At 36.6% G+C, this 6,173-nt stretch overlaps 1 long non-coding RNA gene across 1 annotated transcript; it reads right to left on the bottom strand.

Annotated features, from left to right (window-relative positions):
* Nucleotides 1-443: 443 nt before the first annotated feature.
* LOC114109666 (uncharacterized) lies at nucleotides 444-5,342 on the bottom strand. Its single transcript, XR_003586276.3, has 2 exons — nucleotides 5,234-5,342; nucleotides 444-1,994 (listed from the first exon to the last, which is right to left on the bottom strand). It is a non-coding gene; the product is annotated as an uncharacterized LOC114109666 (long non-coding RNA).
* Nucleotides 5,343-6,173: the final 831 nt, after the last annotated feature.

Genomic DNA, 6,173 nt, shown 5'->3' with positions numbered 1-6,173 from the left:
TGCCAAGTCATTTGCTGTGCTGGCCCTGCTCAGATATGCCACTGCAATGAGAATGCTGTCATATGCAATATGGAAATGAATGGACGTGGCTTATGATAAATATATCTTCTCGTCCAAGTGTTTCCTTTATCAGTATTGTAACATCTTGGCATTAAATTATATTTGTAGGTATAAGATTACTGTGTTATTTTTCTTTTGGTTCATATTTGCTTGATACATCTTAATATTTTTCTTTTCTCACACAACATATTGTTTACTCTTTTTAAAAAATGCATCGTTATATATAGTCTCCACTTTTAACTAGTATGTTTAACTCAATTTTATAGATAACTATAAATACTAGATAAATATAACTACCAATATATTGGTACTTATTTTTCACATAAACTTCAAATTTTTTTCTCCATCTGTGCTCTTTGAATGATTTTAATTTATTCTGCTGGTTAAAAATTTCTACATGACATTTATTTATTTCATTCTTATGGTAGTTGCCCTTCTCCAAAGATCCAAAATCATGATTATTTTCTTATAACAAATATTTAAATTTTATTATGCATACACACATACACAAATTTTATATTTTTTCTTCTAACAACAAGAGTAACCACCAACTTTCCCAAAAGAATATTTTCCTAGACAAACTAACTATCACTCATTCCTTAGGTTTGCTAACTCATCAAATTGAATAATGTTGAATGTTATTTCCAGGTTACTCTATATATACTTTTCCATTTTCTCTAGATTTTTTCCACTCTTTTTCTCTCTTTCTCTCACACACACACACACATTCACCCACACCCTCAGTCTTTGCCAGCATTCACTGTTACCACAAGATTTGATAATTTTAATTATCATATCTCTTCCATCATCTTCTAGATTTCTTTTCTAATTTGATTACATCCTCTAAAATTGTTTTCACTTGGAGTATTTGTTCCTTTCTTTGCTTTATTTTTATCAGTGTTCAGAATTTTCTCTTATACTTTGATTTTCTTAAATTTACTTATGTCTTGGTGTTTCATTATCAGTACTATTTGTCACTCAATGGCCCTTCTAATTTAAAGAAATCTCAGGATTTCCTTAATCCTGAGAAGAATCCCTAAATTCTTATGCATCATTTTTCCATTTGGAACTTCTTTTGTGGCTTAATGTTACTCTTTCATATGGCTAATATCATCTAATACTTCTATAACTATATTTATCACACTTTTAAATTCTTAATCAGTTCCAATACTTTTGCTTAAGATAGTATTGTTGTCCAGTTCATGCTTTCTATTTTATTTGCCATCTAGTTATCTTGCTGAGTTTAGGCTCTCCTGGTGTGTCAGCTACTCTGTTTCAGCAGGATCTCTGAATAGAAAACACAGCCCTGAATTCCTGGAAATGTGTTTTGGGTAATGGCCAAAGGTGAGGATCCAGTCTGTGTGAATTTTGGTGAATTTTAAAAACAGAGGAGGAGTTAAATCCTTGGGCAGAGAGTCTCAGGCATCCCAGAGCCTCTGTGGATTCCAGGCTGTTAACAGTTCTCCCACAGGAGTTTCATCTTGTGGGTGATTCATGTCTCATTTTTAATGGTTGCACAGCAATGGGAGGAGGCAGTCTCCCTAGGCTGATATTCATCAGCGAATGGATGTTGTTGGAGAAGGGAGGGGTGGTGGATGCCCAAGAGCAGCTGGTCAGCCTTCACCTGTTTTTAATAATTCATCACTCAGGCAGGGTCTTTGTGCTACCCAGTGTTATCTCAGAGACACCCCTTTAGCAATCTGAGCTGCTGCAGAAGATTTCTGGTGAATGGGAAGGTGATGATTGTCCACAGACAATGTGAAAGAAAGGCAAGTACACATTTTAGAAGGCTTTTCTTCACTCTGTCTCCTCAAGGGTCATCTTTGGAGCACTCTCATAGGAGGGTGAAACTCCCCATCCTATCACATAGCAGCGATTCTAGACAGCCTTCATCCTCAGGGCCTTCTGTTAGTTAGCTTCTCAAAGATGTTTTCCTGTCAGGACAAGATTACAAAATAAACTTTAAGGTTGATTTGAGGAAACAGCCAGCAGAACAAACATTTTACCATCATGATAGGAATTGGAACCTCACAGTTAGTGGCTTAGTTAATTGTATAGGTAATTTGCATTTGTTTGTTGTTTGTTTAAATAGTTTAAAACAAGTCTCCCAATGTGGGTTTTTTTTTTTTTTTGCATAGTTTTCTGCTCAGGAGCTCTTCATTAATATATGTGCAACACTTTTATTTAAAGGTATAATGTTATACCTTTAACATTTCTGTGCCAAAAGGGGGTGTCCATTTCAATAAGAACCACACCAGTTTAAATTCATGTATTTCAAAGGTGGAGGAAAATGGAAGAGCTTGGGCTGAGATGGTTTCTTGTTTTAGTCTCTAATTTAGAATAGTGCTCTCCTGCTAGTAGTTCAAGCTGACAATAGAACATCCTGTAGCATGAAAAAAGCTGAATTACATTTTCCCTTCCTCCTTCAATTCAGGTGCATTTTCAAAATTAGGGATCAAAATGCAAAAATAAAGAAGCAAATTGAAATGCAGAAATTTCTACTTGCAAAAAGTCTGTACAATTTCAATTATAAACATTTCTAAACACTCTTCTAAGAGTGCGTATAGTGTGTGTCTGTGTGTGTGAAGAGAGGTGGAATGGATAATTTGAATTACAAAAAAGCCTTGATAACCCCCCACACATCAATTTACCTGTGAACAAAAAGATTCACACTGAGAAAATGGGACTTGGGACTATTTGATAAATTACTACGGACTACTTGAATATTCCATTAGCAAAATAATAGCTCATTATAGAACCTCAGAAGAATGTAGTATAATTACAATAGTACTATCCTCCCTTGGGTCGGGGGAGGTGGGAGGTGCAAACGTTAAAATGATAGCTATTTAACCAATGTTGGGGGAAAAAATGCCTCAAAACAAACCAAGAAGGTATATGGTTTCTGGAATTCAGTGAAATTTTTGTAGTTTCTACTAGCTTTAATTAGTTCAATGTGTTCTGCCAAGTAGAAGGTTGTTCACATTCTTGGATTCATATAAAACATACACATGCACGGCCCACGTGACAGTGATGATAGAATTTCCTTAGATGCTTAAATTTTTTGGTAAACCACGCCTAGATATATCTGAGAAGTGATGGTGTTAGGGGAAGCACACTGACTGAAACCGCCCACCCTGGCCAGGCACCATAGTAACCATTTGCATGAGTTGTTTTAGGACAGGAGGTCCTGGTAAGGAACATAGAACTAATAAGTCACCACCAACTGGAAGGTCAAAAGGAGACACCACATGTCCAACCACCTCCCAGAGATGGATCCCTCTCTCTGGCATCAGTCTTGGTTGAACAAGGCGTGCATCACCAGGAAGGACTCTGAGTCAGAGTGATTGGCTAAAGACAACTTGGAAACAAATCCCATCACCGTAAAACCCAAGACTGTGAGCCACATGGCAGAGCGGTTCTCCTGGGTTACCTTACCCCACTGCTCTCCACCCACATGCCCTTTCCCAATAAAATCTCTTGCTTTGTCTGCACATGTGTCTCCTAGGACAATTCATTTCCGAGTGATAGATAAGAGCCCGGTTTCGGGCCCTGGAAGGGGTCCCCGTTCTTGCAACAACGGCATGTTCATACTCTCAAAACTGGGTGAGAAAATTTTGAGAAGATGAAAAATGACCAGAGATAGTTATGTAGAAGATGAGAAGAAGGGGACAGATGGAAGGAAAGAATGGAGGAGAGGATGAAGGAGGAAAGAGAAGGAAAAAAGAAATAATGAAGACAAGTGTCTAATATATATTATGATAATATTGATCACAGAGCTGAAACACAAAATACTTTTAAAAAATTCTGCACATTCATGAGCTAATGAATTTGTAGCAAGTGCCCTTCTCTTGATACTAAACCAAAATGATACAGAAGTGAATACACAAAACTCATTTTTTTTTTTTTTTAAGAATTTAGCTTCATTTTTCAGGTCTGAGGTTGTAAACTGTGACATTCAATAAACCACCTGGGAAAAGCTAAGCTGTGCTAACCAAGTTATTTAAACTCTCAAAGTGAAAAAGCTGCTTAAGAAAATAAAAGATATAATTATTAACTTCAGCTGGAAGAGTACAAATCAGAGGGTAAAGAGCACTAGACTCAACCTGCGGCATTTTTTTTTTTTTTTTTTGCTTTTGTAAAGCTGACATCTTTGCCCAAATTTAGGAAATTTGCAAAATATTTCAAGGCAAGATTTTACAGTGAGTGTTATGCTCAGTGAGCAGGAATATTCATACCTAAACCACAGTTATGTTTACAATCATTCAGTTGAACATGAAATTTGTAACGACCCCAAACGTTTTCATTTGGAGTACATTTGAAGAGAAATGTATCTGTCCAGTCTCTATCCTGTTGTAAAGCTCACCAGAGGCAAAGTCTGCTTGCGGAATAAGTAAGATAAAATCATCTGCATGTTCAGAACAATAGTACAGACCAGTTGTGCTTGTCAGCAGGCCTAGGATATTTTATTCAAATATCCACACTAATAGAATGAAGACAGGACCTTAACCAATTTATTCACTGCCACAATGTCGAAGCCAGAATTAGATGAACATGTAATAAATACCGGCTGAATGAATCATATAGTAAGAAATGTACAAAATCACATGTTACAGTAAGAGTGTACATGTATTTCAATATATAGCCACTTTCCCCCTATCTGTACTAATGATGGTAATCAGGGGCATGGAGAATCCAAAGTGATGACTGTTTAAATTTGTAAAGTCTATATAAATATTTAGGGGAAAACAGTTTAACTTTCTAAAAGATGATCTTTATGGATACAATAAAAATATTCTTCTAGTTCTTCAATTCATATTGGCAATGTGATGGGAAAGTGACTAGGAATATAATTAAATAAATTAGATTCCTTCTGATAATCTATAAGCAGAAAAACAAAAGTGACTTATTTAGCATTCATCTGCAATAATGTTATCCAAAGTGTGAGAAGTAATATTTTGTAATATTTAGTAATTTCCCCAGAACATCCTTATCCTTGGCTGAAATTATTCTAGAAGAGTGAGGTTCCAGTTCTGGGTAACATGGAACAAGCAATCCTCGTCTCTCTGAAAGCAAATATAAGCCTGGATAGAATGTAGACAGCAATTATCTGTGGGTGCCATAAAATAAATATTAATAGTAACAAGTGGATGAAGAATGGCCTTTCAACACTCACAGTTTTCCTTTTTTGTCCCTCTAGTATCCTCTGGCCTGAAGCTAACACAGCCAGAACTGTGGAAGTGAGCATTACTGGTGCAGAAAGAGCTCCAGGGGAAACCTGGTTTAAACAGTCTCAGGTGGAACTTAACAACGCAGAGCGAGAAACCCAACCCTTAGCTGCCATTCTCCCGACCTCACCCCAGCCACTAGCCAATCTCATGGCAGCGACCGGAGCTGTAGCTATGGAAACCCATAGGCGACCAGCTAACTCTAAAGGAGGTTTCCAGCAGCTGCAATTACAAAAGGGCTGGGTTAGTAATCCCCCTTACTTTTTCTCTCTTTGTCCTCTGGCTGCTTGGCCCAGGATACAAACAGAATCTACAAGGTAGTCTTTCTCCAAATTTAGGAGGTTTTCAGCCATTGTTTCTTATGAATTTTTACCAGCCTCGCACTTTTTTCTCTTCTCCTTCTGGCGCTGTGATGGTACAAGTGTTAGTTCTGGTACTCTGTCCGTTTATTGTTTTCCTTTTGTTTTCATTGTTCAGACTGAGTAATATTTATTCATGAATCTTCAAGTTTACTGACTCTTTCCTCTGCCACCTCCATTCTGATCACTGAGACCATCTTATGAGATTTTTATTTCAGTTATTATAATTTCAATTATAAAATGTCCGTTTAGTGTTTCATAATGCTTTGTATTTCTTTGCTGAGGTTTTCTGTCTTTCCAGTTTCAAAGGTATTTCTGTCTTCTTTCTTATTTTTACAACTTCTTTCAAGTTTCTCTCAGATAACTCCAACAACTCTATCATCACAGACTCATTTCCTAAACAAGTTGAGATTTTCCACATTTTATGTATGCCAAATTATTTCATGTTATATTGTGGACATTTTGACTATTATGTTGTACCCTCTGGGTCTAGCTGAAACCCCACAGAGAATAACAATATTTTTGCTTT

The sequence above is a fragment of the Ovis aries genome, chromosome 20 (genome assembly GCF_016772045.2).
Source record: "Ovis aries strain OAR_USU_Benz2616 breed Rambouillet chromosome 20, ARS-UI_Ramb_v3.0, whole genome shotgun sequence".
NCBI lineage: Eukaryota > Metazoa > Chordata > Mammalia > Artiodactyla > Bovidae > Ovis > Ovis aries.
Note: the sequence above shows the minus strand (reverse complement) of the source record. Positions and strands in the feature narration are given on the sequence as shown.